Source organism: Octodon degus, unplaced genomic scaffold, assembly GCF_000260255.1.
Source record: "Octodon degus isolate 3935 unplaced genomic scaffold, OctDeg1.0 scaffold00276, whole genome shotgun sequence".
Taxonomy (NCBI): Eukaryota; Metazoa; Chordata; class Mammalia; order Rodentia; family Octodontidae; genus Octodon; species Octodon degus.
Genome location: NW_004524852.1, coordinates 500230 through 513200, shown reverse-complemented (window position 1 = coordinate 513200; position 12971 = coordinate 500230).

Below are 12971 nucleotides of genomic sequence, written 5' to 3'. Positions count from 1 at the left end.
GCTTCCTGGCTCAAGTGTAGATCCTTCAGCCTACTAATGTTATACACAGTTGATATGTTTCCACCCTAACCATATCTTGTAATAGGCCCCATCTGGGGCAAGTTCCACTTGTGACTAAAAGCTGAACCTCCTAGTCATAAATAGCTTGCAGCTGTATTATTGTTATAAAAGACTGCGGTTAATTCTGCCTCAAGGCTGGTTGGATGCTTCCCTGTGTGGAGTGCATCTGGCCAGCCACTGGACTGGTTAACAAAGGCTCACTAAATTCTAATCTGTTCTGGTCTCAGTCTCTATTCAATTCAAACCCAGAACAATCCTGTTATGTATGATACAGCCTCTATTGTAGTGTCAGAACAAAGCTTCAGAACTACTGAGCAAGTTCTTCCCATCAGTGTGTAATCTGAAGTGTTAAGATACAAAATATTAATGAGGATGTTTCAAGGAATGGACAGAACAAACATGGGGATCTGGTCTTAAATAAGAGCCCAAAGTGATGGCCTGTACCCATGGTTCTTAGGCAAGTCTGGAACAAAACAGAGATGCAGATTCTTCATTGTGATATATTTAAAGAACAGACACTGTAGAATCTTTTGAGATCATTACAGTTATCCACTTGGATTTTTGAGAGCTCTCTGGTTTCAGAGGATAAACTAATTATATCTCTAGCTTTATTAAATATTTTATTTTTTATTTTTTGTATTTTAGGGAAAGGTTTACAGAGTTTTTATGGTCTCACTACTAGATCAGATTTGTAGTGGTTAGCCTGTTTACAGCCTCCCAAGAGCTGGGATTATAGGTGCGCATCACCATGCCCAGCCTCAATATTTTTGATCCAGTAGGAAAAATAAACTCAGTTGGAGAAAAAAAATAATGTATAGTCTTTAGTTTTACTTTTCTCACTGAACTCCAGCAGTTAGACACCAATCAGCAAGATAATCAGATATCACAGTTTAGAGTTTGGATATATTTACAAACATGAGGTAAACTATTCTCCATTAGCTTGTCCCATTTTTCTTTTTCTCTTCTTTTTATTCTTTCTTTCTACTTTTTCCTTTCATTTGTACATATTTGCACTATATAATGATTACTATTATTGTGGGGAGTTGGTATTTGTATATAACACATCTTAATTTTTTTATCTTCTACTCCTTTATTCTCGTCTCAGTCCTTCCAACTCTTACTTCCCTTCATATGTGCAAAAGCTCTATTTTCATCTTTGCTTTTACTCTACCTGTAATGAAAGGAAAACTTGAAGCACTCAGATGTACATAGGCCTAGCTTGAGTCCATGATATTAAGTGAAAAAAGTCAGACACACAAGCCTAAATATTTCATAGTCTCCCTTATCTGAGAAATCCTGTCTCATAGGTGGTATTTTTAACAAAATTTTTAACAATATTTTTAGAAATATTGCTTTTTCAAAAGACTCGTCTGCCTGTTTTCAGTTATGTATCTTTTATTTTGCTTTTTAGTTTATTTACACTTTGAGTTTCTCAGACAAGAGAATCCATATGATATTTAAGCTTTGTGTGTCTGTTTTATTTCACTTGGCATTAGTATCTCCAGGTGTACCCATTTTCTTACAAATAATTCAAAATTATCCTTTGTAGCAGAGCAGCACTCCACTGTATAGACATAGTACATTTTCTTTATCCATTGATCTTTTGATGACACATAAGCTACTTCTAATATGTAGTTATGATACTATGAATTGTGCTGGGTATGGATGTATCATTGTGATTTGATGTCTTTAACTCCTTTGAGAAGATATTTAAAATAAAAATAGCTACATCAAATGGAATTCCTATTTTCAGTTTTTTGAGGAGTTTCCATATTGATTTATAGTGGTTGTAGTAGTTTACATACCCACCAACAATGTGGAAGTGTTTCTTTCCCCCACAGCCTCACCAATAATTGTTATTTGATTTCCTGAAGATGAACATTCTTCCAGGGTAAGGTGGAAAATTGAATGAGATTCATATCTTTCACAACGTACTAAACTAAAATCAAAATAGAGCAAAACAGAGCAAAGAACTAAATATTACAACAGAAATGCTTAATCTGCTGGAAGGTAAAATAGGTACAACTCTTGAGGTGGTAGGCATGGGAAGGTCTTCTGAACAGAACCCCTGTTATATAGTGAATAGTACTAAGAGTCAATGAAAGATACCATACAAAGGAGAGAGCTTCTGCACAGCAACCAAACTTGCAACAGGACAACCTACAGAAGACTTTGCCAGCTGTTCCTAAGGAGATTGATATCTAGAAATATAAAAGCTCAAAAGAAAAGTGGGCAAATGAAATGAATAGACACTTCTCAATAGATACACCAAGAAATGCTCAACATTAGTGGCCATTGAAGAAATGCAAACTAAAACAATACTGAGATTGCATCTATTTTTTATTCTCAATACATCTAAATGAAATTGTAAGCAAATGGAAAGAGAACTGTGAATAACTAAAGCAGTGTTAAATACTCCAAATGCTTAAAAGTTCAAAAGCAAGCTCAGAATGAAGTCAGGTGGGTTTCTGTATTTATAAGTGACAAGTGAATGGGTTGGAGTGAAAATGACATTATAGTTTCACATAACCAGTTCACTCATTTACAAAACACAGGGGCATGTTTTATGGCTAAGGAAAAAAATAGAGTACTTTAAGAGATAAATTATTTAGGGTTTGGGAAATAGTGCAGTAGAATAAATGCTTGCCTGATACGTGCAGGGTCTTGAGTTCAATTCCTGGTACTGTGTGTGTGTGTGTGAGAGAGAGAGAGAGAGAGAGAGAGAGAGAGAGAGAGAGAGAGAGAAATTATTTAAAGTTATGCCAAATTTACCAAAAGTATCACATAACACCAGACACAAATAATTTTGAAAGAATTAACCAGTTTCAGGAAGATAGCTCAGTGGTTTAAGCACCTGCCTGGCAAGTACAAGGACCTGTATTTGATCCCCTGTATTGCATGCCAGGCTGGCCCCAGAATCCCTTGCACACAGTGCGGGACACCAAAAACCAGATGTGGTGGCACGGGCCTGTAATCCGAGTGCTGGGGAGACTGAGACAGGATGATCACTAGGAGTCTGAGCTGCATAGTGGGACTGTGCCAAATAAATAAATAAATAAATTTACTTTTTAGGTCGAAGTACTATTTTAAGTAAACAAATTCATCCAGAAAGGAGAATTTATCCACAAATACATTCTATATTTGTTCATATCAAAAAATTTATCTATATATCACTATTCTTCCAGTCTTTCTTTTGGGCCAAAAATGCTTGAAAGGATAAAATATAAACTTACATGTTTTTCTAATACTAAATGTGCAGACACCAGTCTGAACCTTAGTTCCTTAGCTCTAACTAAGCAGATCTGAGCTCAGATGCCTCCCAGTCTCTGTGCTTCTCCTTTCATGCCGGTCAGTGAGGACGACCATCACTTCACAGTGACGCTGTCATAAGCCATATTTTTTGACAGTCAGGTTCTGAAATTCCAGAATTCATTTTAGAAATCATCCACTTTGAAATGTTTCAAGTATTTAGCAGAATATTACTAGTAATATACTTTCCATTATATTTCTGTAGAATGAGCTTTCGGTTATATTGTGTCCAATATTGAAAGGTATTTCCTTTAAACTGCCTTTATTCAGAAGATAGGCTGCATGAAAAGCTGCCAGCAATAGGAAATAGCTGAAAAGAGCCGACAGCCATGAATTCGTTCCTGATTCTGACAGGTTATCAGCTCCTTAGGTGAGGGCACAGGGTTGAGAAGAGGAAGGTAGAGGATTAGGACTGTGCCAAGCCTGTACTCACATGTGACAGGGCCCATCTAGCACCCTGGGCAAAGAAGCCATAGAAATTTCTAGGGCATTTCCAAGCTAAGAAAAATGACACATCAGCGTTGAAAGGCTGGTCTTTAGAATTTGACCAATAGAGTTTGGAAGCAGATGACTGAACAAAGGAGTATAGTGGTTGAGAAGCTGCGGTCTTATTTCTGGGCTTCTATGAACTAGTCAGGTCAGTACAAGGCCAGCCTCAGAGCCAGCCTCTGCAGCAGTGTCTCCTCACACACTGCGCTTCTTTTCTTGGTTATGTCTAAACAAACCTTGCAATACACATGGGGCATGGAGCACATTGATGTGCAAACTCAGCTGGGGGAAGCACAAGATACAAAGGGAAGCTAAGCTGGAGGAGGAAAGAGTTGGAATGGAGGAGGGCCAAGAAGATAGGGATATATTTCCAGTCCACATGAGGTTGTTGATATACACGGTCCAATATACTACAGTCAAAAATCTCAGCCACAGCTATATTTCTACGAGTCTTTTAAAAATATTTTTTTATTTTTATTAGTGCTTGTTCACAGTTCATGTAGTTTATCCCAGCACTTGGGAGGCTGAAAGCAGGAGGAATGCTATGAGTCTGATCTGTGTAGTGAGACTCTGTAGACCCTGTCCTAAAAATACATAAAAAAATACACAATTCATGCAGTCTACAATATCTATGTAATACGTACATATTACAGCTTTAAAAAAAATTCTTTTCCCTTCTTTCCTCCTCACCCTCTCTGACTGGTTTCTAGATCTCCTTTTTCATTCATGATGGTATTATTTGTCTTAGCTTACCTTATGGAGGAAAGTGTTTACGTGAATTGGGATTATTGGGTTCCCATACATGGCAAATCCTTATTTTTATTCCCCTTCCACTTTTCCTTACCCTGCACCCTTGCTCCTTTCAATCACTTATTTCTCTGTTGCAAGAGATCCAAGGAGATTTCCCTCCCTTTGGCCTTTTCTATCCATCCTGTATCATTTTCTGTTTGTATTTTTCCTCACTCAAAAGAGAGATAACATATGGTATTTAAACTTCTGTGTCTGGTTTATTTCTCTTAACGTTATATTTTTCAGGTGCATCCATTTGCCTACAAATGTCTCAAATTTGTCATTATTTAGAGCTGAGTAGTACTCCATTATGTATGGATACCACATTATATTCATCCAACCATCTGTTAGTGGGTGCAGGGGCTGCTTCTAGGATCTAGTTACTATGAGTTGTGCTGCTGTGTACATTGATATGCACATATTGCTGCCGTATGATGATTTAAGCTTTCTGGGATAGCTGGGTTTATGGGATTTCTAATTTCAATTCCTTGATAAATCTGCTTTTGATTACTAAATAATGGTTGTACTAGTTTATGTTCATACCATGCAGTGAAGGAGGATTCCTTTTCACCATAGCTGTGCCAGTATGTTACTGTTTTATTTTCTTTCTTTTTTTAAAGTTTATTTATTTATTTATTTATTTATTTTTATGTATTTAGCACAGGGTCTACAGGGTCTCACTACACAGATCAGACTTGTAGTGGTCCTCCTCTTTTCAGCTTCCCAAGCACAGGGGTTACAGGTGTGTGCCACCATGCCCAGTCTTGTTCACTGCCTCAGCGTGCCCCAGGGGCAGGGCCAGCATGGCAGGCTGAGGATTGAATCCCTGGTCCCTGTCTTCATCTGCTGAGCTAACTGGCCTGCCCACTGTTTTATTTTCTAATGATTACCATTCTTTCTGGAATGAAGGTTGTTTTAATTTGTATTTCTCTAGAGCCAGAGATGTTTAACAGTTTTTTGTATATCTTTGATCCTTTATATTTCTTCCTCTGTTCATTTCTCTTGCCCAATTTTTGACTGGGTTTTTAATTTTAGGTGTTCTAATTTTTTGACTTCTTTTTATGTTCTATATGTTAGTCTTCTGTCTGGGGACTACCTGGAAAAACACTTTTCCCATTCCGTATGTTGTCCCTTCACTCTGTTAACTGCTTCTTTTTCTATACAGAAGCCTTTTAGTCCAATATAATCCTATTTGTTCATTCTGGCTACTGCTTCTTGTGCCACTCAGGTTTTGTCTAGAAATTCCTTTCCTATGTCTATGTCTCCAAGAGCTTTAGCTATTTTATTTTTCAGAAGGTTTAATATTTCTGCTTTAATGTTTGGAGATTTGGTCTATTTTGATTTTACTTCAGTGTACAGTGAAAGATAAGGGTCCACTTTGAATCTTCTGCAAACAGATAACCAGTTTTCCCATGCTGCTGTTGAAGGTGCTCTTTCCTCCAGCATATGCTTTTGGCCTCTTTGTCAAAGATCAAATAGCTCAGTATGTCCAGGGCAGCATCTGTGTCCTTGATGCTGTCCCACTGGCCCATGTGTCTGCTTCTGTTCCAGGACCGTGCCACTCTCGTCACTATTTCTTTGTAGTGTGGCTTTAATCAAGCATTGCTATGCCACCTGTTTTGCTCTTATTGCCCCAAGTTAGTTTACTATTACGTCTGGGTCTATTCTTGTTCCATATGAATTTTAGGATTACTTTTTTCTAGATCTGCAAAGTAAACTGTTGGTATTTTGATTGGGGTTGCATTGAATTTGTATAAAAGTTTTGGAAATATGGCCATTTTGGCTCTATCGCTATTTGTTTTGTCTGAATAAGAAGGCAATTTTTCATTTTCTGGTATCTTTTTCAATCTCCTTCTTCATACTTTATGGGTTTTTTTTTTCAAATTTTTGGTAGAGGTCTTTCACTTCTTTGGTTAGATTAGATCCTAGATATTTCATTTTTCTTGAAACTACTCTATAGCCGGGCTTTAAGCCTCCCAAGATATACACTTGTTTTCTGAGTGCTTATTTGTCTGTGTGTCTTCCACTGTATTCTTTTTAAGAGACAGAACTGAGTTGGTGTAAAAGTGAGGACAGACTATCAAGTGGTTTTTCTAAAGGCTGTTAATCACATGTTGCTTTTGTATGACATACCCCATGGGAAGAAACAGAAGCGTGATGTTATCTCAGGAATACGGCTGTCACATGTGGTCCTGTTTGCTCTCTGAGCCAGCTGTGCCACACTGCTTCTTAGAACAAATTCAACGACTTCCTTTCAGATCTTGTCTCATGCACCTTAACAACAGCTAGTGCTGACAAATGGCTGGGGAGGGTCTGTAAGTCTTCCCAGAGAAAGTGGGAACAGGTTAGTGCCTCAGGTGAGTTCCGACCTTTTTGTAAAGGTCTTCTATCCTTTTTGTTCATAGTGGGTTGTCGGAGGCAACAGAAATATGTCGCAGAGTCTTCTGGCTGGGCTGGTGATATGATGAGCTGGATAGCTTTCGCTGCTTTCTGGAAGCTCACAGAATATCGACCTTGTGTTGCATTGCGTTCTGCGTTTGACTCCTGCGAAAGCAGGAAAATAAGCTCTCCACTTGGAGACCTTTTGTACCAAAAGAGTATATGATAGGAAAGAGTTGTGTCATATGAACAGTCTAATTTTACAGCCTTGCCTTCCTGTCTTGTTAATGCTGGCTGAGATTGAGTGATCCCCTGGGCCATGCTTGAGCCTGTAGACAAGAAGAATAAGAAGAATGACCTCTTGAGATGACAGAAATGGGGCTTTTAGAGAACTTTCCTGGGCTTAACCTTTAGTCAAGGCAGAAGAAATCAAAATCTGATTCCGTCTACCTTCGTTCTTATTGTTCCTGAGAGTCGACACATGTGGACAACTGTTCATCTCCTTCGCTGTCCCCACTACATCCTTCCCATCTTAGACTCAGGTTTGCCAGCAACTACTGTTCCTACCAAGGAAAATAAGGGTCATCAGTGTCCCTGATACGTTGAGAAGGGTCATGTTGGCGCCTCTATTGCTGGGAAAATCTCTCCCATTCTGAGCTGGTGGCTCAGTATTATTCTTTATTTGTGTAAAGCTCCACCTATAAGTACTAAATATAGGGCCAACAGCTGTCTCAGAACAGGAAATAGGTACGGCAAGGAAGGCAGGGCATTCTGTCAAATCATATCCTGCATAATCCGAATTAAGCCACTATCTGTGGTTAGGACAGCCTCTTTCTCCTCATAAAGGTGGTTCAGTTACTCTCTAGAGATTTTTGGGCCATATCACTTTATTTTCAGATTTAGATTAACATTAAAAAATGAAATACCTATATAGAATATTCTATTGAAGAAAAGGTTTTTTAAATTAAACTATAGATGTGGTTTTGTATCCTTCTGTAGACATAGATATATACTGTTACATACTTTTCTTTGTAATGTGGGATCCCTATCATTTTGTCCTGTCACCTTTCCCTCTCAGTTAATGTTTGCAGTAGTTTCCTTCAGAGTTGCACCTCTTTTCTGATTATCTTCAGGTTGCCTTCTAAAGGCATGATCTATATAATCTCAGCACAGAAGAAGTATTTCATTTTTTTCTATTTGCTTTGCCCCGGGTTTGGCTGTTATAGAAGTTCTCCTCTGTGATGAGATATTCCTCATGATTCTACTCATTAGACAGTCCCTGAGATAAAAAGATAATGCTCTTTCTCTGCATTACCCAAAGAAAATAAGAAAATTCTAGAGCTGCTAAATCAGATTTATCATCACCATGATTTTGTTTAGAGAACCTAGACTTGCTTGTGAAGTGACTACTTGGTTATGAAAACACGAGCTAAAGTTTACAGAGCACCCATTTTGTTCTAGAAACTTCACATACCTCTGTTTGGTCCTTACCAAGTTACAGGAGAGAGACTTGTGGGAATTTCTTACAGAGGAAGTTAGAGACTCAGAAAGTCATTCAAGATTTCAGGTGGGGAACAGAGGACTTGAGACATGACAGATCTCTAATTTAAGAGGTGGAACCTTAATAACTACATATTAGTTCTTGTTACCCTTCCCTCAATTCCTGCTTCTCCTTTCATATTTTCCAAATTAAAGCAATTAAAGCAAAAGAATCTCTCTTTTTTAATTCAGAGAAGTACTGAAGGTTTTTTTTTTTTAAATCATTTTTGTTAGGATGGTAAGATACTTCAGTGAACTAAGTGCCTGCTTAGGAAAGCATAGGGACCAGGGTTTGATTCCCAGTACCACATGCCAAGCTGACTCTGACCCTGTGTGCACTGAGTCAACCACTGAGACCAGGTAGTGTGGTACCAAATATATTAAAATAAATAAATAAATTGGCATAGGGTCTCGCTATGCAGTTCGGACTCATAGTGATCCTCCTGTTTTAGCCTCTCCAGCACTGGGATTACAAGCATGCACCACCATGCTTGGTCTTAGTGGCTGGCTCAGTGTGCTTGGGGGCAGGGCCACCATGGTATGTGGTACCAGGGATGGAACCTGGCTTCTTGCACTTGCCAAGAGGGAGCTTAGACTAGTGAGCTATCTCCTCTGCCCAGTATTAGAGTTTTTGATGAGATCTAGAACCTAAACATTTTCAAGAACAATTTTTGTGGATATATTAACATGGAATCATGGCACAGTTCAAGAGCTATATTTAATATATTTTGCTAAATGTAAAAACCTGTGTAACCACTGTTCTTATTAATGCATAAAATATTTGTATTGCTCTGGAGTTTTCCTTTCATCCCACTCTAGCCAGAGCACCTCCCTCTCAAGCTTTGGTAACCACCATGCTGGTATTCTCACCATAAAGCAGACCTCCTTTCCCCAGAATTTCACACACATGAAATGATACATTAGGAGTGCTTTTGGCTCTGATTTTTCCCTCCGAGTAATATTTTAAAAATTCTTCCATGTTGACTAATGAGTCACTAGTTTATTTCTTTTTTGTTGCTGAGTAGAATTTAATTTTATGACTACACCACAACTTGCTTATTCATGAATGGACTCTTTCTCAGACCATCTGTAGAGTTTCATTGAGTCCACCCAATGAACTTTTAATTTAATACATTGCACACTTCAGTGCTAAGGTTTCTGTTCATTTCTTTGTTATGGTTTCCATTTCTCTGCTATTTTACTTGTCTTCATTTCTTAATAGTATATCTTTCTTCAATATATCTTTGTACATGTATATTGTCTTTAGTTCTTTGTTACACATTTATTATAGCTGATTAACAATATTCATTTGCTGACTTCAATACCTGAGCCATTTCAGGGTCATTTTCTGGTTTTGTTTTTGTGTGTGCTGATGTGTCCATGAGTCACAGTTTTTTAGATTTTGAGTTGTGTAATGAAAATTAATGACTATGCTTACATCTATGTATTATAACCTCACTGAAAAAGAAGAAACATTTTTTATTTGCTTACCTTACATTCTTATCAATAAATTAAGGAATCAGAATTTGCTAAGCACTTAGTGCATCCTGGTGTTGTCCTGAGCTTGATATAGGGAAAGTGTTAGAATAATCTTCCTTGTTGCATGTTTGGGGACACAGGCATAAAGGTTATGTTGGTAACTCAGGGTACCCTGTGCCAAGGTAGAAATCGATCAGAATAAAGCACAATGAAGAGAGAAGTGTATAGCAGTCCAAAATTGGAAATTCTTCTCAGTGCCGTTTCTCAAAGACAGATATTTAAAACCTTGGAAAAAATATTGCTAGTGACAGCTCTAGGTAAGTAGATCCCGTTAGCAATCTAAATACCTACTGCTTATGATCACAATAAACTATAGGGCATTGGACAAAGATGCCTCTGTTTCCTTACTTCTATCTTTCTGTTGATGAACTACGATTACCTGGCAGAGGAAATGCTACTTCTCATTTTCAGGTAGAGATGCAAGTTTCCAGCCGAGGATCACATGTATAGCTCAGATCACATTGCAGCTCAGTGTGGTTTCTGAAACTGAAAATCATGTGATCACCTTCTCAATCTAAGATACTTATAATGTGGTACCTACAAAGCAATGATATAAGTACCAAGAAACTAATGTAAAATTGGACATGATTTTAAAGGCATAGCTCACTTTTTGTTACATATGGAAGGGAATTTCCCTCAGCTTTTACTTTTTCTAATGGACAAGATTTCTGTTAAGCATTCTTTGAGAATTCTGTTCCAGGAAGGAAGGTGTGGCCAGCTTCAGGTTTAACGGAAGTCTTTGGAGGTCTGAGTATGTTGGTGTCTGGGCCACAGGAATGGGTGTCTAAGTGACTGGGCCTGGAATACACAGCATGCAAGGAGCATTGCTGCCTTTTGTCATTAAATGTAGCAGTTATTTTCTCTTGATTCTTCTTTTCTCTCCCTTTCAGTACCATCAGGGAGATGGGATCTTCAGGATGCTTCTGCCTTTACCAGTATACAGAATATAAAGTCTTTGGGGAATTGTAGGCAGTGCAACATCTTCTGTTTCTCGAAGGATCAAGGCCTAAGACCTCTACCATTACCCAACCCTCGTGAGAAAACAAATTGAAGAACATAGAAAACCCTTACAAGATATTCAATCTTATAAAAGGAAGTATGATTCTCTCCTTTATCCTTGACTCAAAAGACCACATACCACATACTTAAAGAAAAATTTCCATGCTTCTGACTGGTTCTCAAATGGGTCATACTCACATGTTAGCTGTCACCGCAAGGGGCCAAAAGCACTTAGAGTGCAATCTCCGTTGCCCAGCCCCCACCAGGCACAGGGGACCAGCTCTGCTACTGAAGGAGCCTCCTTGGCATCACTTTCTTTGAGCCCGAGAACAGGCCAAACGCGATTGTTTTCAGGATGCTGCAGTTTGGGAGGCAACCAGCGAAGGGCTTGGGATGACTGCTTTCCTCCTTTGCACAGAACTATCCACAATATTGTTTAAACAATGTCCTCCTGTGGCCAGGTAGAGCAGCATTAATTAAAATACAGATTCTTCATGTTTCTTGAGTAAGACTACGAGGAGTTTTTTTCTTGTTATAAGGAAGGGCCTACTGATATGGGGTATTAGAATTATTCCAGGATTAAGAGAAAAAATGAAGAGAATATTTATATACATATACACAATTATATGCATATTTAAAATGGAATCACTCTTTCAAGAAGTATCATTTTAATTGTATTATTTGCTTGATTAGACACTTTTCAAAATGTATCATCGACTTCAAAATATTGTACAAGCATATAACATTGCTTGTAATAGCAATAACTTCCACAAAATGTTTGCTTCTTATTGCTGCAGTTTTATAGTTTCTGTTATTCACTATCAGTTGTATGCTCAAGCCATTCTCAATGAGCATACATTTGTGTTATTTTCCAAAATTAAATCTTGGCTTTGTACATTGGTCCATCCTACTACCTCTTTCTTACAATGCTCTCTCTTTGACTTTATCTTCATTTCACTGTTTTATAGATCTCAACTGAGGTGTGACCAGCTCAGCTCATTTTCCCTTTTATGCCTGTCTCAAATTAGCACTGTTGCATGATATATTCTATTTTTCTCCTGTGATATACACAGATACAAAATGAACATTCATTTATATATCCCCTTTATTGTTTAGTTCCGTTATTTGAATATTATAGGCATGTTAACTCAGCAAAATATTCTAAAAGAGTCCAGTAATCCATAATAGTATTGGGTCTTCCACTTGACTCGCAGTGTCAGAAATTGTTGACCTGAGTCCCCTACAACTCAACATAACAGCATGGCTTTACTTCTTATACTTCATTTTTATACTTTTCTGCTGGATGGTTAAGACCAAGGTAAAGAAAGACCTATGCAACAAGAGTTGTAGCTATTGGATCTGATAAGGTCAGTCAAATCCCCTCAGGATTTATCCTGTGATCCTGTACCTCAGACTGTAGAACCTTTGTCAGTGTCAGCCATGTGGATGAGTCACGGCCATTGCTTGGCCAATGTGCTCCCTGTGAAAGTCTGCGAAAATGTTTTCACTCCATGTGACTCTCCTTAGGCACACTCTAAATCATCAATCACTTTCCTCTTTGGCCCCATAATCTCCTTGATCAGAAAATTTGGGACACTGTTGAGTTACATGACATTACAGTACAAGTTCTCATATGTCCTGAGTCTTTTTTTTTTTTTGCGGAACTGGGGTTGAACTCAGGCCCTTGCACTTGCCAGGGAAGCGCTTATTCCACTGAGCCATCTCCCCGGCCCCTGTCCTGAGTCTTAATTGACCTTGGAAGGCTAGGGCCAAAATGTTGGTTTTCCTTGTGGCCCTCCTTTTTCTCTAATTTTGGTCTGCAAACTTAGGTTGTTAACCCTTCAGAAGACAAGCTTATTATTATTACC